Source organism: Phascolarctos cinereus, unplaced genomic scaffold, assembly GCF_003287225.1.
Source record: "Phascolarctos cinereus isolate Bilbo 61053 unplaced genomic scaffold, phaCin_HiC Scaffold_5;HRSCAF=322, whole genome shotgun sequence".
Classification (NCBI taxonomy): Eukaryota; Metazoa; Chordata; class Mammalia; order Diprotodontia; family Phascolarctidae; genus Phascolarctos; species Phascolarctos cinereus.
The window spans coordinates 175,930,704-175,953,803 of NW_027555958.1; the positions used below are offsets into that span (position 1 = coordinate 175,930,704).

Sequence of the window (23,100 nt, forward strand, 5' to 3'; positions counted from 1 at the left end):
GCAAGTAGTGCACAAGTTCCCGTCAGTTCCAAACAAAGCCTGCGACCCAGGCTGCCCCCACAGACAGAGGTGTCTCCAACCTCATTGGAAGGTGAGTTTTATGACTATGCCATCTTCAGGACCTGTGGGTTACAAAACAAAATGGCCCTCAGTGTCATTCACCCCGTAGCCTGGTTCCTACCACTTTATTTCTTAGGAGAAGATCTTTCCCGACTGTTATTTGGTGGGGGCTGTGAGTAACTAGGAAAGGAATAAAGGATTAGGTCAAGCCATGCAAACTGGGTGGCTAAAGCAATGGACATGATGGAAGTTCCAAGATGGGTGTCCTGAAAATGAACAATCTCCTCTCATTTCTTTCCTCTTTCAGAAACGTTTTCCAACAGCATACATCCTTCATTGTATGGCATAAAAAGCATTGCATATAGGATCAGAGGACTTTGGATTCAATCCCAGCTCTATTCACTCCCTGTGCAATCTTGGGCAGGTCACTTATCTTTTCTGGGCCTCAATTTCCTCATCTGTAAAATAAGGGGATTGGTTCAGATGACTTCTAAGGTTGCTTTCAGTTCTAAATCTTTGATGCTACAATCCAGGTCCTCATCAGCTCTCATCTGGACAATTTCAAAATGGCCTCATATCATTGTTCTTGCTATGTAGTCTCCTCCCTTTTCAATCTGTCTTCCACATAGCTGCCAAACTGATGTTCCTAAATCCAAGGTCTAACAATGTCACTCCTCCACTCAAAAAGCTTCACTGGCTCCTCAGTACTTTTAAGTCAAATTATAAACTCTGGCATTTAAAGCCCTCTAAAATCTGGCTCTAGTCTATCTTTTCAGGCTGATTCCATGCTATTGTCTGGCATTCACTATAACATTACTGTTATTCAGTCCTTTCAATCTTGTCTGACTCTTCATGACCCCATTTGGGGTTTTCTTGGCAAAGATACTGGAGTGGTTTGCCATTTCCTTTTCCAGTCTATTTTACAAATGAGGAAACTGAGGCAAACAGAGTTAAGTGACTTGCTCAGGGTCACACAGCTAATAAGTGTCTGAGGCCACATTTGAACTCAGGAAGATGAGTCCTCCTGACTTCAGACCCAGGACTGAATCTACTATGCCACCTGGCTGCCATTCATTCACTTACATACATGAGCCTAACTAGAGTGCTTGCTTTTCTCTATACACAACATTCTATTTTCCTGTTTCCTTATCGTTTAAGAGAACATCTCCCCATGCCTGGAATGCTCTTTCCTCACCTTTGTGTCTTGGAATCCATCTAACTTTCAAAGCTCATTTCAAATGTCACCTCTTTCAAGAAATCTATTCCTGATTTCCCTAGTTGTTAGTGTTTGCCTTGCCCCACCCACACATTTTGAGGGATATATCCTGCATTTACTTCTCTGTGAACATCTGGTATTCCTTTGTAGAATGTAAGCTCTTTAAGGGCAGGTACTGCTTCACTTTTGAATCTGAATCCCCAGTACTCAGCATGGTGCCTGGCATACAGTAGGCATGGAAATGCTTGACTGATCGGATAAGCCTATAACTATAGGATGTACTACCTTACGTCTCTACTTTTGACTACCCAGACCCCAGAAACAGATCCGTGATGCTGCCTGGCTGAGATGCCATCTTTCTTTTGCCAGGAATATCTTCCAGTTTATTATACATGGCAGAACTGTCTGCGTTTTGCTGGTGTATTACCACTAAGCTCATCACACTCTCTCTTTTGTGTGTCATGTGCTTATTAGACTATACCACATTAACCTAAAAATGCCATGAGTTACAAATTCTCTCCTGGGGGTTTTCTCTGAGGGCAATAGTCATTTCTGTCCTTTCACCTTTATTCTCCATCACTGTGTAAAGCGCAAATAGAATATTGCACAGTTAACTCCTGCAACAATGTGCCAGAGAGAAGCCCAGAGCTAGTATTTTTTCTTAGTAAGTTTTATAACAAGTTCATACTGGAAAGAATTTGGAGACCACCTTACCACCAAAATGGAATTTCTATTTAGGCAAATGAAATATGCATGGTAATGTGACTTTACCAGTTGACAAGGGGGAGAAAAAAATTTTATTATAAACTACCTGCTGGGCATTGAGAAAGACAGCCTATCTCTGGGCAGCCAGAACCAGCAAGCCTTAGTTCCTCTTTCCACAAGCCTGCCAAAATAAACAGGATTTTACCACTAAGAACCAAATCTTTTTTGTTTTGTTTTTATATTTTAACTCAGCTCTCTCAAGACTAGTACTATAACCAGTAAAGCAAACTCATAGGCTCATGTTTAGATGCCTCATTTCCCACATCACTAACCTTGCACATCTCATAGGATGCTAGATGGGAATTGACGCAAATTTCAGAGTCCAATCTAGCATTTGCTATCCTGTGGTCTAAACGCTGCCCTGGAGCTGAAAGCAGCCCTGAGCCATAATTATAATAGAGCACTAAAAATTAATTGTTTCATCAGATTGCTTAAGTGGATTAATTTTCTCCTTTAGGAAAGGAGTGGCAGTTTAAGAGAAAAGAATACCCAACGGACCAATCCATCATTACCAGGATTGTAGAGCAGTTATAGTTTATCTTTCAAAACAAACTTAAGAAATATATAAGTGAAAAAAATAACTTAAAAGAAAAATGATGTGTCTCAAAACACATGACCCTTCAACACTGAGGCAGTCAACAAGGGCTTACTCTGTGCCAAGTACAGTGCTAAGCACTGGAGATACTAAGAAAGACAAAACAAACAAACAAAAAAACCCAAGCAAACAAAAAAACTCAGTCACTGCTCTCAAGTCCACATTCCAATGGGGGAGTCTTCAGTGCACATTTTCTTTTAGAGAGATCTGCCCATCTTTTGCTATTTGGTTACTGTCAGTTTAACAACCATGCAATTCCATCACTATGCAGCCAATCCCACAGTATAACTGATTCTTCAGTTGTTAAATGATCTAGTCCTCTTACTCTTCTGCTTCATCTGCAGCCCAAAATATAAATAGAGGTTATCAAGCAAAGGGAGAAAAGGGGAAATCTTAATAAATCCATCTGATTAAAACAAAGTCTTGAGTCTCTGTAGGTGACAGTTATCTATTCCCATTTTGGGCCGCAGGAACACAAACTAGCTAGAGATGGTCCTAATACAAAATGATGAATGACTTATACTTTTTCCTACTCTGTTTTTTCTATAATCCCAAGAAGAAAGCTCTCACTTTCAGAGTGAAATGCAAAGTGCGTAAGAACAATTCATTTGGAAATTATATCTAAAAATCTCTTTCCCTTCCACTAAAGTACGTATTTTTTTTCTTAAGGGATTGTTGAACTATTTGAAAGCATTCTTCCTTTTCCAAATATATGATGCAACCTCCCTCACATTTCATCAATATGAAGCACATCCAGACTAAATACATTAAGCCTCCCTTTAGGCTACATGATTACATCAGGGATTAAGAAAACCTATACTGGGCCCTAATGGCTAGAAATAATACAAGGGTAGATAGCCACAATACCATAGGTGAGCCCTACGCCCCCAAAATCTTTATCTTTCACTTGTATCCTTGTGGGTACTTACTATGACCTATATGCATAAAAAGGTGGAATTGGAGTAAGGAAGACCTAAGTTCAAATGCTTTCTGTTCTAGGCACCAACTGTATGACCTGGGGCCGATTACTTAACCTTTACCTGCCTCAGTTTCCACATCTGAAAAATGGATAATAATAGTACATATCTTGCAGGGTTGTTGTGATGAGATATTATCTCAAATGAGATGTAAAGTGCTTTGTAAAGCACTAAATAAATGCTAGCCATTAATACTGAGATAAATATGCATAGCTATCATTAGTACATTCTTTGAAACGCACACTTGTTACGACTCCAAAGGACTCATGATGGAAAATGTTGTCCACATCCAGAAAAAGAACTATGGAGTCTGAATGCAGATCGAAGCGTACTATTTGCTCTCTCTCTCTCTCTCTTGTTTTTTTTTACCCCATTTTTTGTTTGTTTCCTCTTTCTCGTGGTTTCTCCCATTTGGTTCTAATTCTTCTTTATAACATGACTAATGTAAAAATATGTTTAATATGAATCTATATGTAGAGCCTATATCAGACTGCACACTGTCTGGGGGGGGGAAGGGAGAGATGGGGAGAAAATTTGGAACTCAAAATCTTAGGAAAGTGAATGTTGACAACTAAAAGTAAGTAAATAAAAGAATGCACACTTGTTATACAGATATCATGAACCAGCTTGTACAAATACGGTGACCAGAGCTGAGAAGCCAACCTGGCATGTTTAGCTCTTAGGAGGAACAATATTCACCTGGTTTCTGGGGTTTCCCTAATATGTTCACTATGGTTTCAAGAGTCCATCCAAGCAGTTAAGCCACCACACCTAGCAACAGAGTGGCGCTCAGTCATCACCTGCAATAGATGGAATGGTTGAACAGAAAAAGAGAGATACTCAGTTCAGTCCAGCAGAGGCTAAACAGCTCTGTCAAGCACTAAGATGATGATAAAACTACACTTACAGGTGTGACCTCAAACTACTTATAGAGCCTCATTTTCTTCTAAAGAGGCTTTCCATATAAAAGGATGAATAACCTCTCAACACCATCTCTTGCTGGAACAGGCCACATCACTATTATTTTTTGTAAGTGACAAGAGGAACAATTGCCAGGCATGTTAAAAGCAAAAACGTTAGTACTGTTTATTGTTTTGTGTTTAAAACCACTTTAAACCCCCTAATTGCCAAGCCATCTTATTGAGTCAAAGACCATGCCAACCCAGCTAACAGGCTGCGTCACAGTGCCAACAGAATTCTGGACCCTTTCCAGAGCTGGCAGCAAATTCAGGACTTGAATTCCAGATGCCTGGATCCTTGTTCAGTCCTACTGGAAAGAGCCCAGGTTTTCAAGAACCAAGGTCTGAATCCTGTCAGTTACTTAACACCTGTGTGACCTTGAGTCAGAGGCAACAGTGGCATGGCAGATAGAGGGCTGGCCTCCGGTAGGAAGAATGAATTTGAATTCTCCATCAGGTGCAAACTGACTGGGTGACTCCAGAGAAGTTCCTAAGCAACTCCTAGGAAAAAATATGACCTTCACTTCACTGGGTCTCAAGTATTTTTATTTACAAAGCAAGGGGAATGACCTAAATCAGAGATGTCAAACCCAAGGCACACAAAAACCTCCCAAGAAAGGGCCAGAAGCAGATGACAATGGAATTGAGAAATATTTAACAAAATAAATATAAATGCAGTGCAACATAGATAATTTTAATTTGTGGTTTTCTAAGTCAATATGTAGCCTGTAGGGATCTGTTTCTCTTTGAGTTTGACACCACTTTCCTAAGTGATATAGGACTGTCCCCCTCCTCCCATGCTTGGAAAGTTCTCCTTGGCCTCCTGGTTTCCTTCAAGAGTGGGCTCAAATCCTACCTTCTGCAAGAGGCCTTTCCCAGTATCTCTCCCTCCCCACCCCACTGGCAGTGCATTCCCTCTGAGAATTACTTTCAATTTACACTGTATATACTTATGTGTACACAGTTCTTTTCATGTCATCTCACATTAGAATGTGAGTTTGGCAGTCTATGTTTTTACCTTTCTTTATATTCCCCCAGGGATTAACACAGTGTGTGCTAAATAGTAAGAGCAATGACCTGGAAAGTACTAGTATAAATTATGATAATCAAACCCCTACCACCTTTATGGTAAGAGATTTAAGTACATTCAGATTCAATCACTTCATTCTAAGGACAACCATCACCCAACAAATGAGCTTATAAGTAGGTAGATGGAAAGGAAGGAAAAAGCCTTTTTTAATTTTAGATTTGACCCATCGCTTCTATGCCCACAGTCTCATGTGGGACTGAAACAGTAGTACCACAGAATTAGAGCTAAGATTCTCTCTCTCTTCAGGAATTCTAGAATATTTCCCTGCCTACCCTGCAAAACAGCAGTCCTCAACTTTTCCTCATAATATTCTTGGCTCCTAATTTGAAACTTCTCAACTGGGGTGAGTGGAGAGAAAGGGAAAGAAGTATTATAACAATTTGTGAACTTGGGTAAGAGAGAGCTGGCTTCAATGCCCAAACCTTCCCACACATCACTGGCAATGCTAGAGGCAAAGGACGAAGAAAATATTATATAGCTGGAAGCTGCTGTCATCACAACGTTTCTCCCAACTTGTCCTCCCTTTTGAAATAATAGTGAATAAAGCAGGGGGAAGAAGAAATAGGAAAGGAAGAGAAAATAGGAAGGGAGGGAGTGGTAGTGTGACACACTGGATGGAATTTAGCTGTTTCTCCCTGATATTGGGGCATTCCCTTCCCCCCCCTTCTGATCTACTATAACCGATTCCTTCCTTCTTTAAATTTGAGGTATTTATTGGTTGTCTACTATGTGCACAGCATGTCTTCGTGAAAGTATAATTATCAGTAAAGATTTTCTTTAAATCGATCCTTTCTTGCCAGTAATTTCTTTTGCCAAAGTCACTTTTCAACATGTTGCTCCCTTCACAGTGTCTGGGAGTGAAACCTTAAATGTGAACATGCTCTCAGCTCATCAGGCAATAACATGCGTACATGTGCATCCATTCCCAAGTGTGTATAGGAGCCTGGGGAAATCAGGCAGGAGACTTGGAAGACTTTCCTTCCTTCTTCCATTATAATAAAGATTGTCCTCTCTTCCTCCCACCCACTACTCACTATCATAGCTACTCAATATGTACCCACTCTTTTGGCACCCTCCCCAGTTACTATGCGCAAAGGAGGGTCACCTAGTTCTAACCGGCAGCAGTGTGATCTGTTTTCTCTTTAAATGAACAGCCATAGAGGTCTGTGGAGACTGTCTTTGTCTCCTTCTGAGAGTTTTACAGCTAGTCTCTGAGGACCCAATATTTAGAAACAGCTATATGTAATCTCCTGAAAGATGTTTCAGAAGAGACATGCAAACAAAACCAGCAAAAATCCTGAGACATTATGCATGCTGCAATCACAAACATTCATTTATTATCCAGTAAAAGGTGGCTAGATACCACCACCAGTTAATGAAAACTACAGCTTTCCACCTGCTGCTATGAGCTCTGTGTAAAGATGGATTCTACTTACTTTCGGGGGGTCCTTTCCCCCTCTCTACATCTTGCTCTCTCGTCCCTGATTACTGCAGTAAAGTCTTTCCTGGAGAGATCATTACCCTCCTCAGACAGTCATGCTCGATGGGTCCAAAGTGATTTATGTTGGAGTGCTTGTGCCTGTTCCCCACCCCACATTTAGCCTCTTTGGCTAGTTGATTAACACACATCTAAAAGCACACGAAGATCTCCCTTAGCCTCGAGATGTTTTGTGGCTTCCTAGCGCACTCTCCACATCTTCTGAAGTCTGGGATCTCTTGACATTTGTTGAGCTGTACCCGTTCTCCGGCACCCGCTACATAAGACCTGTACCATTCTTTTCACTGGCTGGATTAATTCACAATTCAGCAGGATGCACTTGAAGGAAGCCCAGCTGACCGAGAGACCAAGTTTTCATTCCTCTGGTGGTAATACATGCGGGTGGAGAGGGGTTGTGTGTGTGTGTGTGTGTGTGTGTGTGTGTGTGTGTGTGTGTGTAAAGGAGAGTCAATAAGGGGTAAAAAAATTGTAGTGAATCATCCTCATGAAAACACTTTGGGAGGAAAAAACCCTACAATTGCTTATCCACACAACAGAAAAACAGAAACTCCACCCTCCACAGCTGGGAGGTAGCAGCAAAGTGACTGCACCAAAGCAGGCAGACAACACTCTGACCATGCAGCACTTCTCAGACATTTGTAATCCACAGTTTGCCTCTAGAAAATCTTCTCCAGATGATTCCCATTTGGAGGTGGGCTGAAAAGGAATATAAAGGGACTGGGGCTGGAAATATCCCTACTGCCATTCAGTCTTTTTAAATGTTAAATAAAGCCAATTTCACTGGCATTCACACCCAAGGTCTGCACTGAGTTTCCCATTACCTTAGGCGGAAGCATTAGAAAACTAATTTTTCAGATAAAAAAAAATTATAGCAAGTGACAGGATACCTAGCTCAGCTCAAATAGATTTCCCCCACATTTTCTTCTAATTCAATTCAAATCAGTTCAGTTCAATCCAACAGATATTTATTGGATGCCTACCAAGTACCAGTCACTGTGCTAGGCACTGGAAATACCAAATACAAAAACTAAACAGTCCTGACTCAAGGAGTTTCCATTATATTGGGTGAGAAACATACAAAAAGAAAATTTAATATATAACAGCTAATTTCCAGGTAGAGGGTACTACTTTGGAGGAAAGGGAAGGGAAGGAACAGAAGATTGCACATAGGAGGAGAAGGTTGAGCTGAGCTTTTTTTCCCCAATTTTTTTTTAACATTTTTATTTAAAGTTTTGAGTTCCAAATGCTATCCCTCCCTCCCCCACCCCCTCTCTGAGATGGTAGGCAATCAAATAGAGGTTATACATGTGCAATTATGTAAAACATTTCCATATTAGTCATTTTGTATAAGAATACTTGAAAAAAAGAAAAATCAAAGAAAAAGTGAAAAATAGCATGCTTCAGTCTATATTCAATCAGTATCAGTTCTTTCTCTGGAGGCATATAGAATGTTTCATCATTAGTCCTTTGGGACTGTCTCAGACCATTATATTGCTGAGATCAGCTAAGTCATTCACAATTCTTCATCAGATAATATTGCTGTTACCATGTACAACATTCTCCTTGTTCTGTTCACTTCACTATGCATCAGTTCACGTATGTCTTTCCAGGTTTTTCTGAAATCATCCTGCTTGTCATTTCTCATGGCACAATAATATTCCATTACAACCATATACCACAGCTTGTTTAGCCATTCCCCAATTTGTGGGCATCCCTTTGATTTCCAATTCTTAGCCACCACAAAAAGAGCCGCCATAAATATTTTTGTACAATAGGTCCCTTCCCCTTTTTCTGAATGTCTTTGGGATATAAACTTAGCAGTGGTGTGGTTGGATCAAAGGGTATACACAGTTTTATAGCCCTTTGGGCATAGTTCCAAATTGCCCTCCAGAATGGCTGGATCAGTTCACAACTTCATCAACAACTCACTAGTGTCCCAGTTTTCCCACATTCCCTCTAACTTCCAACATTTCCCTTTTTTTTGTCATTTTATCCACTCTTGATAGGTGGTACTTCAGAGTTGTTTGAATTTGTATTGCTCTGATCAATAGTGATTTAGAGCATTTTTTCATATGACTATAAATAGCTTTGGTTTCTCTGTCTGAAAACTGCCTGTTCATATCCTTTGACCATTTATCAATTGAGGAATGACTTGTATTTTTACAAATTTGATTCGGTTCTCTATATATTTGAGAAATGAGGCCTTTTTCAGATACTTGTTACAAATTTTTTTCTCGATTTTCTGTTTTCTGTATAATTTTGGTTGTATTTATTTTGTTTGTGCAAAAAATTTTTAATTTTAAATAATCAAAATGATCTATTTTACATTTTGTAATGCTCTCTATATCTTCTTGAGCTGAGCTTTGAAGGAAGAAATTCTATGAAGTGAAGGTGAAGAGGAAGTACATTCCAGGCATGAGGCACAATGTATGCAAAGGTACATAAATGGGAGATCAAATGTTGTATATGAAAAATAACAAGAAAGCCAGTTTTACCCCAACATCAGATTAGCAGCTATAATATAATCAGAAGATAATCTGACAATCCTGATCAGTAAGAAAAACCTGCTAAGGACCTACTACTATGTGCTCTCTGCTTTCCTTAGCCCAGCAAATCACTTTAGTTTTTCTGAATGTAAAATATGGCACTAAGTTCAGATTCTACCACAGCAATTGTATTCGTTCCATCACTTAGCTTGCTACTAACCAGAAAGCAAGCTGGAATACCTGGCTGGGTGGATATTAGGGAATCTGGCCACCATTAATGGAATAAGTTCTCTTATGGAAACATAACCACAAACCTAAGTGGGTTTTGACTTTTTTTTTTCTTACCAGGTCATCTTGCTCTCCTCCTTTCACAAATCTTAACCGGACACTCCTTTCTTTGAGAAGATTTGCCCCTATATCCAGGGCGTATAATCATACTTTGTGTTGTGCAGTCATTTTCAGTCATGTCTGACTCTTTGTGACCCCATTTGGGATTTTCTCAGCAAAGATATAGGAGTAGTTTGCCATCTCCTTCTTCAGCTCATTTTACAGATTAGGAAACTGAGGCAAAAAGGGTTAAGTGACTTGCTCGGGGTCACAAAACTAGTAAGTATCTGAAGTCAGATTTGAGCTCAGGTCTTTCTGACTCAAGGGCTAGTTCTCTATCCACTGTGCCACCTAGCCACTTTATAATCACACTATTCTCAGTGTAAAGCCTCAGAATGGAAGTCAGACAACCTGGATTCTAGTCCCAGTTCTGCCACTAACTGTATGAACTTGTACAATTCACTTAACCTCTGAGGGCTTTAGCTTTCTTATCTGTAAAATGGGATGAGAGGCTGGACTGGATGATCTCTAAGGTACCTTCTGTCTTTGAAATAGGAAACCATATGGATGAAATCACAGATCTTTTGAAGCCCTAATGTAAGAAACAAGATATGCATTTGATCTTTGACAAAATTAACCTCCTTTCCAGATGACTTTATCAGGAGGTTGTTTCATCTGAAAACAATAACAATAATAATAACTAGCATTTATATAGCACTTTAAGGTTTGCAAAGTGCTTTACAAATATTATCTCATTTTACCTTCATGGTAGCACTGAAGGGTGGATACTATTACTATTCTCATTTTACAGATGAGAAAATTAAAGGTCACATAGCTAGTATGTGTCTATGACAGGAATTAAACTCTGGTCCTCCTGTGAGTCCAGGTCCAGTGTTCTTATCCACTGTTCTACCTAGCTACTTCTCCTCTCATTTCGCTGGATAGATAGTTCTGGCCAGCCCTTCCCACCATAGGAACAAGAGCAACCAGAAAGTGGTCTCTAAAAATTTGCCAGCATTATAGTGCTCTTTGAAGACATTTTTGTTTTGTTTTAAACAAAAGCTGGGTAGCACAGCTAGGGAAAAGTTACTTGAAAATTCTAATCCCTTTAGTTTGCTGCAAATGAACAAGAACTAAATTCATTTAAAAACATTTATTAAGTATCTACTATATTCAAGGTTCTGAATAAAACAAACAAAAAAATTCAACGACAGTCTTATCTTCATAAAACTTCCATTCTATTAGGAAGGAAATAGAAATAGAGAATCTATCCAGAGAATATATGCAGATAAGTATAGTGCAAAGTAGGGTATGGTAGTGGTAAAAGAGAAAGCCATATAAAGTTCTCTAAGGCAATGAGAGTATGGAGACAGCACTTTTAACCAAGGAGATATCGAAGAAGGATTCACATCTGAGCTCAGACTTGAAGGAAGAAAACGATTCTAAAGAGTGAGAGGGGGAGGTAGCACATTCCAAGCATGAGGGTACAAATGTACAGAGGCGAAGAAATGTACAGACAGCACGGTGAAGTTGGGGTACAGCTAGTACTAGTCTAGTGTAGCTAGAACATAAAATGGATAAGGGAAAGAAGGTTATAAAGGTAAGCTGAAAACAGAAGCTAGTATTTAAATACTAGCTGTTATAATGGTCTTGGCAATAAAGGTCTGAATTGGGTGGCAGGAGCTTGAACAGTAATGGTCTCCAAAAGGGATGCTCTCCAAAGATGTTGCAGAGGTAGAATTGATAAGATTTAGGATTATGGATTTAGAGTTTAAAAGATCCATATGGAAGACCTCATCCAGCCCCCCTCATTTTACAATTGAAGAAACTGAGGTAGGTAATGTGATAATGTGACTCACCTAAGGTTAAATATGAAATGGCTAAACTCAGATTTATGAGCAAGTATTCCAACTCCAAATTCAGCACTGCTTTCGATCTTCTACATTTGTAATGGTTGGACATATGTGTGAATGTCTGCATTAAAGTCAGAGTTTAAAAGGACAGCCAGAGTTACAGAAGGAAAAAGGATAGTAAGATCAACAGGGGCTAGTTAATAGATAGCTTTAAGGTCTGAAATCCGGAGTTTCAGTTGGATCTGCAAGGCAATTGCTAGGAGTCAATACAAGCTTCTGAATGCTGATCAAAACAACAGTCTAGGAGGATGATTCTTGCTTCTTTTTTTTTTTTTAAACAGAGGCTAGAAGCAGGGAACCCAGCAAGGACACTGTCATCATAGTACATTCACTGTTAGATTCATTGTTTATAACTTTTTTGGCTTCGTACCTCTCACAGCCCTTGGCTGCCAAGTACTGTTTCACTGGCTGGTTTAGGCCAAAGCTTCATATACCAATGTCAAGTTGATATACAACACAATATTTTAAAAAATCAGTCTACTCTTTCCCCCAGAATATATCATCTGTCTTCACACTCTGAACTTTTGCTTACAACTCTTTCCTCTATTTACTTAGATTCTACTCACACTTCGAGACTCATTGCAAATTCCTCTCCCTCCATAAAGCCTTATCACACAACTCTAACCCATAGTAGCTTAATAATTAATCACATACTGCCTTGTGTCATTTGTGTTGAACTGATATTTATCACTTGAATAACAATTTCTGTTATTGAAGAGGATGTGTTCTAATTCTATAAATATATGCATATTTTAGCCAGAAGTAAAGAAAAACCAAACCTCCTAAATGAGATCCATAATCATTCAAAACAGTCTGGCCATCAATTCACCCAGTATAAGCTAAATGGATAAAGAATACCTATTGTTCAGACTATGACATGCATCTGGATTGCTCATCAGTGCATACATCTTAGACAAACATAGCACACATACAACTGTCTGGGTAGCTAGATGGCATAGTGGATAGAGAGCATTGGGCTCAGAATCAGGAAGACTCATCTTCCCAAATTCAAATTCAGCCTCAGACACTTATTAGATGTGTGACCTTGGACAAGTCATTTAACCCTGTTTGCCTCAGTTCCTCATCTGTAAAATGAGCTGGAGAAGAAAATGGTAAACCACTCCAGTACCCTTGCCAAGAAAACACCAAATAGGATCATGAAGAATTAGACACAACTGAACAACAATAATGACAATTGTTGTAGGTACAGCTCTAAAGCCAGCACTCTCTTAGTGCAGGCTGAATGTTGGATAAAATGAGGTACTCACAAGTCACTGGATGTTTAACAAAGGAAGAGGTTTACTTTGCCCTAACAAAGCAAAAATATGTGACAAGGATACAGTGGCACTTGGTTTCTCTGGACACGGCCCCTTCTTGTCTCCATCTGGAAATGTCATCAAGGTATAGAAAGCAAATCCCATGGTCTCAGGCACCCATCAAGTCCAAGAGGCATGGACTCCTCAAGGCCTGAGCTTTTAAAAATTTTTTTTATTAATTTATTTTGATTTATCAACAATCACTTCCATATGCTTTTGAGTTTAAAATTTTTCTCCTCTTTCCTCCCCACCACCCTCCCCAAGATGGCACACAATCTGATATAGGCTATACATATACATTCCTATTAAATATATTTTCACATTAATGGTGTTATAAGTAAGAATTAGAAGCAATTGGAGGAACCAACAGAGAGAGGAAACAAAACTCAACAGAAGAAAAAAACAGCAAACAGTATGCTTTGATCTGCATTCAAACTCCATAGTTCTTTCTTTGGATGTGGATAGCATTTGCCATCATGAGGCCTTTGGAGGTGTCTTAGATCCTAAGGCTTGGGCTTTTTATTGGCCCTAGGCCAGGAAGCTGTTTCAGAGAAGCTGGAGTTAATTAGGTTTGGGGGAGAGGAGGCCTTCACCAGAGAAGCAGCTAGGGAAACTGGGTCTCAAGGAAGTTTCAGGTGGGGCTGTGTATGGAAGATGAGTCAGGGTAAGGGAAGCTACATCAGGCAACTACTGCCTTAACACAACAATGAACTGGGACCAGAAATAAATGGGAGAAAAGAGAGCTAGATTGCATCTGGGAGATGAGCCCAACTTCTTCCCAAAACAAAGGCCCATCTATTAAACACTAATATTCTTTCAGCACTGTAATATGGCTACAAAGCAAGGAATGTCAAAATCTCCTAAGAACTTAAGTTCTAAGTTACACAAAGATAATAGAGAGACTTGTGGTGGGAATAGGAAGGCTGTGGCATTATGTAAGAAAACTATCATAAAATGTATCACCAGAGAGATGAATGGTAAGAAAAAGAGTGGGCTGGTCATTCAGGGAGCCCAAAGGATACTGGTTGGCTAGCCTGTGTAATCCATTAGTACACATGCAATGTCAAGAGATCTAAAAGAAGGCTCCTCAGAGATGGATCCCTGCTGGTAGAATTACACAGGATGAGAAGGCATTAGAAGGGTTGTGAGCTTAATTACTGGAAAGAATATTCCCATAAATTAAATCACAGGTTATTATTGTTAGAAATCACATAGGAATCTTAGTGATTTCATGCCAACTCAATACAGATGTGACTGGTAATGAGCCCTTAATAGTAATACCAACATTTCCCTCCCCTTTTATGAAGGAGTTAATAACCACTTGCTGACCATGTACTACTACTATAATACACCACTGATTCTCCAATTCAGTTCAGGTTCTTCCAGTTTCCAGCTTCAGAATGTTTTAGAAAGGGGCAAAACTTCCAATGAACTACAGGCCAATTGTACAATCTGGACTAAGTCATCAAAAACCTATGTACCAAGCTGAGTATGGTGGCGCATACATATAGTTCCTGATTCTAGAGAGGAAGAGGCTGGTGGATCTTCTGAATTTAGGAGTTGTAAGCTGCAGTGGGGCTAAAGCCAACCAAGTGTCTACATTAAGTCTGGCCCCAGTATGATGGCTCCCTAGGGTCACAGGGTGACTAAGGAGGGCAAATTGGCTCATGTCAGAAAGACAAAGAAGATCAAAGCTTCCAGTGAAGGAGGGGAAAGAAGGAAGGAGGGAGAGAGAGAAAGAAAGAAAACAAAATATGCTCTGTGGACTCTGTAATGAAGAAACTATATTAGTGGAATTAAAGAGATCAAGACCAATATTTTTGTCCACCTCTGCATCTTCCCTCTTTCTCTCTAGGTGACTCAAACTATAGGTCTCTATCCTCCATGTCAGAAAAGAGAAGACAGAAGGAAGAGGGGAAGAAAAGAAAAAGGGAAAGAGGAAAAGGTAGGTGACTTCTTTCTCCCTTGCTCCCCTCCATATTAACTGTGTTATACTATATAATGCCTCAATTCTAGCCTCAAAAAACCCCAATCCTAACTTTCTAAAGAATGGCTCCAAAACAATGACCTGATGCCTGTCAGCACCAATAGAATGAACAGCACCACAGCTAGCATAAGAATTTCCTGGCCCCCGTGTGCCATCTGGCCTCCACAAATTATCCATTCAGTTCAATTTGGCAGATATATACTAAATGCCTACTATGAGCCATATGCTAAGAATGAAATGACAAAATAAAAACCAATCCCTGATAAAAATAAAATAATCCCTGTCTTCATATGGAACTTGGGCAGTATACTTCGTTATAAAGGAATTTGGTTTTCTGAAAATTCATTAGCTGAAATTTGGTTATGTGCTTATTTATAGCTTACTACTTAACTAATGTAGGTGCTTAATATCTGTTGTGTAGAATGATAAAAACTTTAGCCCCTACCATGGACTGAATTTCTTTTCTTTTCTTTTTTTTTTTAATTGTCAGTAACAATTCTTATTTCTGAAGAGTCTTGTAAACATCCATGAGATACCATGGACACAGTCACCTTGAGCTTCAGAGTTCTACTGTATTCCTTGCACACTTTTCAATGATATTGGAACAAATAAGTTTCTGAGCTTCTATCTGAGGTAAAGACAGATTCTAGGGAATCAGATATTTCTGAAGGTTAGTAAATGTATAATAAATCTGCTTATAAAAATGTCATTCACAATTAGTCTTCCACTTATTTTTCCAGACACTGTACATTTTTTCATCCTCTTAATTTTTTTTTATCCTCAGAGCATTGTATAGTACCTGACACATAGTAGGTGCTTATAATTAATGATGATAGTTCAAGTACAGAGTTTCTTTCAGACTGGACTGTCCTGACCTCTATTTTGAGAGACCTGTTTTATATGATGACTCTGCATATTAATTAACCACTTTCCTTTGTTGTAAAGATACTTCTCACCTATACTTGTCCTTTATTATGCTTCCCCTAACCCATGTTACTCTCTCCAATAATAAACATTTTTTCAAAGCATAACTATCAGTGAGTGTGTCCCACTTAGATAACACTTATACAAAACAAAATCTATCATATCAGAGGACATGGTGGAGCTTTCTGAAAACCCAGACACACTCACGGCTTAAGTTGTTTAGGGTGAGTACCTTCTCTAAAGTAACAGCCAGACTCTTTTCTTATCTCTTTACCCCTTATCCTGTGGGCTAGGGGCAGAGGGAAATCTGTGCATATACTCATGTGCATGTACATTCTCAGATTATGTGCTTCGTGTGTATCTGGATTAAAAGAGTGACATTTACAGTAATGGACTAAATATCTCTGCTCAGGATTTCATGCCTTAGAATCATCTGGCAAAAGTTGGCTTCTCAAATCTTTGCCACTATAAAATTCTCCTTGTGACTTGCACCTCCCTCCTTTCTTACTGACAAGGGATTTTCTATCAGAATTAATCTCTTGGCCCTTATTCAGAGCATCGCATGAGCCAGCATTTTACTATAAGCTAAAGCTCCATTGGGATCAAATGTACCCGGGGAGACAGAGAGACTATGCCAAAAGCGTATTAGGCTAATGGAAGTTGTTAAATGGCTTTAGAATTCTGTGAGATTACAGTCAGAGGCTGTTAGATGTATGCATGCACTCAGCTGAGACATATGTGTATTTATGTATATAACACTGACCTTAATTTGTGTCTGGCCTTAATCTCATGCTGATTCCAATTCCCTATTGGACTACAATTTGGGTAAATAAAATGTTGAGAAGACCTCAGGTACTTTATTCATTATCAAGAGCTAACTGTCTTTTTGTCCAACTAACTTTAGTCTCTTCCTAAACTTAGTTATGATCAGTAATAGGGTTTCTGCTCTCTCCCATTTTTTGAAGGAAAAAAAAGACTTGTTGCCATTCTCATGGGAAACAAAATGGGTGCCCACAGATTGGGAATGATTAAACAAACTGTGGTTTATGAATGTAATGGAATATTATTGCACCCTAAGAAATCATGAATATGAATATTGGGTTTTTTGTTATTCTGTTTTGTTTTTTACAATAGCCATTTTCTGAGCCATTTTTTCTCATCTGAAACAAAGAAAAGGCTAATATGAAATCCAACAAAGAAAGCAACCACGTCTGACAGCATTTGCAACATTCTGCACCTCTACAGTCTTCCCTCCCTTCCCCCAGTGGAGGTGGGGGACCATACTGAGAAAGGATCTATTTTAGCCTCTGTTCTTCAGAACTAATTTACTCATTACAATTAACGAGTTCAGCTAGCTGTTAGTGTTGTTTTCATGTACATTATTGACCTTCTGTTTAACTACTTTGAATTTTTTGTGTTTATTTTCTTTATATTTGTTCTGTATATATGTCTTTGTTGTCTCCACCAGAATGTAAAAATCTTGGAAGTAGGGACTATTTTATCCATTGTTTTTTTATTCTTAGCAGTGTCTGGCACATGGTAAACACTAAATAAATGCTTGATGGGTTGACTGGTAGAGATCCTGCTTTATTTGTTCTCAAAATTCTGCTTTACAATGTTCCCAGGTTTCTTTGAAATACCCAAATTCATAATTTCTTAGGGGCGTGATGACATTCCATTATACCCATAGGCCACAATAGTTGTTTGTTTGTTATTAGAAACCCACCTACTTTGTTTCCAGTCCTTTGTTATCATAAGGAGTGCTATCTCTTTTCCAAACAAAACATAGTCTCTTGTTGAAACTGAATATAGCTCACATTTTAAAAGTCAGTGTTAGTTATCAATCAATCAATCAATCATTTTAAAGCAACTGCTATGTACCACTCAACACAGTGCTAGCCACTAAGAATACAAATACAATGAATGAAATCAATCCTGCTCACAAGAAGCTTACATTCTAATGGGGAAGACAACAAGAAATAATGATGATGATGATGATGATGATGATGATGATGATGACGATAGCCAGCATTTACATAACATTTTAAGCTTGGCAAAGTGATTTACAAATATTATCTCATTTTATCCTCACAACAACCCTGGGAGACAGGTGCCATTCTTATCCTTATTTTACACATGAGGAAACTGAGGCTGACAAGTTAAGTAATTTGCCTAGGGTCACAGGTCCTATTCTGAAGGAAGTGTTAGGGGATCAGATTAGGAGTGTTGGGGAAGGAGAGACTGTAGATCTTTTTTATAGGGTAGTCACTGAGATTGTTAGACAGCCTGAGGGTAGTGGAAGAGCAGGACTCAGGAAGGAAGGCTTTACCTTTCATCTGCCAAGATGGGTATGACACCAAGAAACTGAGAATCACTATAAGAAGGAATGTCTGTAGCATTTGCAGGAACGAAAAACTGGTTGTGAAGAATGAAATGTGGGGAGTAAAGAGGAGCATCCAATGTTGGTCAGAGTCTAGATTTAAACTCAGCTCTTCCTAACTCCAGGGCCAGCTCTCTATCCACTGTGCCACCTACCTGCCTCCGATATGTGTGTCTGTATGTGTACAGGACAAATAGAAAGATAATCAACACGTTATAGTTATTATAGGTATTTAAGAGGAAGAACATTAGCAATTGAGGGGATCAGGAAGGGCTTCATCTAGTGGTGGTTGGTAAGTTTTGTCTACTAAATTCCTTAGTGAGTAATCATACTAAAGTACATCAAATTACACCATTATTTGCCTGAATTATCCTAAAAGAAAATGCTGTCATCTCTTCAACCAAAAACTCAGAGCAAGTCCTAAGGTGGTGACAGTAAGGATAGAAAGCACACTAACTCTGCACTACTTATTTTATGCCAAGTTTTAGCCCCAGAGATATTAATTTTCATGCATTTTAAGCTGCCTTAAAGTACTCAGCTCTCTTGAGACTTGCTTCTTATGATTATTGTGTAGTATTATTATAAAGTAATTTTTAAAGAAAACATATTTAATTGGCTCAACCTCAGAATCCTGTAAGAAATGTCTTTATCCTCTGGAAATTATTAAGCATTTATAATCCCTTTATATGGAATCACGGTTGGAGGCTATAAGGAATATACTAGAGACCACTTTTCTTGGGATAAAGGTACAGTAGAAAGAGCTGTGTATTTGCCATCAGAAGACCAGGGTTCAAATACTGTTACTGCTAATTACTTGTGTAATCTTAGGAAGGTCACTTCCACCCTCAATTTTCATCACTTATACAATGATGAGGTTAGACCCAATGACCTCTAACCTGCCTTCCAGCTCTAAGTTCTATGATCCTAGAGCTATCTTCTCAGCCAGTGGCACAACATATTGCACATATAATTAGAAAGGTCAGACCTAACATTTGAACCTCTCCACAGCTGGGGAGTAAGTTATCATCAATTACCACTTCTTAGACACTGAAAATGCAAAAATTCTTTAAAATATAAAAATATCCACAAAGCAATCCAAAGCAGTTTAGTGGGAAATTGCTTTCACAAACTCCCAACCACCTTGTTTCTTATCTGTCTCTGTAGCTAGTCCTCCCCGATGCTCCTCCTCACTCCGCACATTTCACTCTCCATGACCAGTTTTTCCTTCCTGCAAGTGCTACAGACATTCCTTCTTACAGTGACTCTCAGTTTCTTGGTGTCCTACTCATCTCAGCAAATGAAAGGTAAAGGCTTCCTTCCTGGGTCCTGCTCCTCCACTACCCTCAGGCTGTCTGACAATCTCAGTGACTACTCTATAAAAAGGATCCACAGTCCCTCCTTCCCCAACACTCCTAATCTGACGTCCCCATTCCCCATCATTTCCTTCAAAGCAGAAGACTGATGAATTTTTCCCATCAAATCATGAAGTGTTAGTTGTCAACTAAGACAAAGGAGAGTTTCAATCATTATTGGTGGAAATACCACAGAAGCATACATTCATAGCTGGAAGGAACTTTGGAGGCAATCTATGCCAACCCTCTCATTTTACAAATGAGGAAATTAAGGTTCAGAGATGTTAAATGACTTGCTATCCTATTGCCTCTAGGATAAAAACAAATTCCTTTGCTGGGCATTTAAAGCCCTTTGCCATCTGACTCCAAACTATACTCTGTGATATTTCACATTAATCACCCTTATTTACTCTACATTTTAGCCAAGCTAACTTTCTTGCCATTTCTGTTATACGGTATTCTATCTCCCACCTTTGAAGCATGGCCTAGATTGACCCCTAACTGGAATACTTTTCTCCTCACCTCTACCTCTTGGAATCTCCAACCCTTCAAGGGTCAGCTTAGATGCTGCTGCCTATTTCAAGTCCTTGCTGACCCTGCCCCCTCCTTCCATCATTAGCTCATCTGTCACTCCCCAAATTACTTTATTTACTTATCTGTGTGTATTTTGTATTCCCACAGTAGAATGTAAGAACCTTGAAAGCAAGGATTTATCTTTGTATATCCAACATCTATGATTGTGTCTTGTACATAGTAGGCACTTAACAAATGCTTGTTGAATTGAATTAGATTGGATTGTCTAAGACCTCACAGGTAGTAAGTGTCAGAGCAGAGATTCAAGTATGAATCCTGGAAAAATCAAAAATCTTCTGAAGCTGTCAATTAATAGCTAGCACTTTGCAAATATATCATTTGATCCTCACAACCATGCTGGGAGGTAGATGCTATTATTATCTTCATTTTACAGATGAGGAAACTAAGGCAGGAAGAAGTTAAGTGACTTACCCAGGGCCACACAGTTAGCAAGTGTCTGAGTTCATATTTGAACTTAGATCTTCCTGACTCCAGGTCCACCATCCTACCCACTGTAGTACTTAGCTACATCTAAGTAGATAGTATACTATAGTACAAAGAGTAGAATTTGTAGAAGGAGCTTGAACACTGAATCAAGAGACCTGGTCTCAAATCCTAACTATGTCAATTACTATGTGATTAATTGTAAGTAACTTATCATGTTTCAGTCTGTTTTTCTCATTTGTAAGAAGGGAATAATAATATTTGTGAAACCTACCTCATAGGGTTGTTGTGAGCAAAGTGCTTTGCAAACCTTAAGATGTTAAATAAATATGAGTTGTTATTATCATTACTGCTACACAATGATACAGAATTTCACAAGTCAAATTTATAATTCATGTGATCATAGACTGGGACCTAAAAGGAACCTATAGGTCATAGGGAGTCATATGTCTAAAGCTGGAAGGTACCTCAAAAGCCATCTTGCTCAATCTTCTAATTTTACAGACGAGGAAGCTGAGGGTGACTTGCCCAGAGTCACAAAGGAAGTGGCAGAGGTGCGATGTGAACCTAGGTTCTTTGACGCCAGATTCAGCACCTTTTCCATCACTCCACACTGCCCAACTATCACAAGATCACATACTTTTGTATCAAAGGCCCAGAAAAATTTAAATGAAATGGGAGGGGGCTCCAGCTGGAGCCTAGGCATCCATAGTAGGGCTAATACTCCAATGTGACCAGATCCCTTTTTCACCAGATGCCTGGTAGTGGAGAATGGAAAACAAAAAAGAATATTTCTTGGCTCAGTTTACTGCCTATTTTGTGTTTAATCCAGCTTATTATGAAATTTTTTTTAAAAAATAAAAATGCATATAATAAAGGGGAAACAGTAATGGGAATGATAGCATAGCTAAGTATCTGTGAGCATCAAAGCCACAGGCACACCCTGGCTATGTGCTATAATATTGGAAGTTACAGCAGCCTTATTTCCCATGGGTTATCCCAATAGAGATGATAATACATCCTCAAACATAAAAGTGCACACTATTTCATGGCTGAGGGAATATAATTCTCCATATGGGATAATACTTTTCCAAAATAATGACACAAAAATACTCCAACTCATTTCCTTTTCATCTTTTTTTTTTGAAAGGGTACTCCAGGAGAAGGTGCTTTCAAACAAAAAAGTCCATCCGTTTCAGATAAGTCTTTGAATCAGTACGCCATACTAGCACTTCTTCAATACTTGAGGAATCCAAGATTTTGTTGGTGTATTTTCTTTCTTTAATTTATTTTTTAGGGGTGTATTTTCCTTTGGCAGAAAAAAAACTGCAGTCCCCTCAGACTTGGCCATGGCTGAAAAAACTAATCACCCAGTGGTAATCCTGGTGATGAATATCCCTCATATCCAACATACAATCTCCCACCTCGACGCCTTTGGACAGGTTTTCCCTTATGCCTTTGAACGCATCCCCTATTCACTTCCGTTAGGGAAGGGAATAAGCATTTATTAAGCATCTGATATTCACCAGGCACAGTGCTAAGCTCTTTACAAACATTCTCTTGTGTGATTCTTTTATTTATTTATTTTTTTGGTGAGGTAATCGGGGTTAAGTGATTTGCCCAGGGTCACACAGCTACTGAGTATCATGTGTCTGAGGCTGGATTTGAACTCAAGTCCTCCTGACTCCAGGTTCAGTACTCTATCCACTGTGCTGCCCCTCTTGTCTGATTCTCACAACAACCCAGAGAGGTAGTATTACTATCATCTCTATTTGACAGTTGGGTAAACAGAGGCACATTGTGGTTAACACTATCTCAATCACATGGCTAGGAAGTGTCTGAGGCCATATTTGAACGTGGGTCTTCCTGACTCTCAGCCCAACACTCTATCCACTGTACCACCTCACAGTGGAATAACAACTCAAATTTTTAATAGCACTTTAACGTTTACAAAGTTCTGTCCTATTAGCTACCATAGGAGGTAGGTTGTTGGAGAGAAGGAATGTATCAACACCTGGAGGCCTCACATAAGAGGTGGCACTTGATCTGGGCCTTGAAGGAAGCTCTCAGGGAATGGAGTGAAGGAGAGAAAGCACCATTATCACCACTACACAAAGGAGAAAAGTGAAGCTCGAAGAGGGTAAGTGGTTTGGCCAGAGTTACACAAGTACTAAGTGTCAGAGATGAGACTCAAACTGTTGACTTTATGGTCAGAGTTCTTTCCACTCTGTCATGCTG

General features: G+C 39.2%; 1 long non-coding RNA gene across 2 annotated transcripts; it reads left to right on the forward strand.

Annotated features, from left to right (window-relative positions):
• The first annotated feature begins 2 nt into the window (after positions 1 to 2).
• Positions 3 to 17,689, forward strand: LOC144457568 (uncharacterized). Of its 2 annotated transcripts, XR_013486989.1 has the most exons (5): positions 3 to 91; positions 9,517 to 9,597; positions 15,058 to 15,147; positions 15,680 to 15,822; positions 17,248 to 17,689. It is a non-coding gene; the product is annotated as an uncharacterized LOC144457568 (long non-coding RNA). The 2 variants fall into 2 exon arrangements; XR_013486988.1 differs by having other exon boundaries at positions 15,680 to 17,689.
• The last annotated feature ends 5,411 nt before the right edge of the window (positions 17,690 to 23,100 follow it).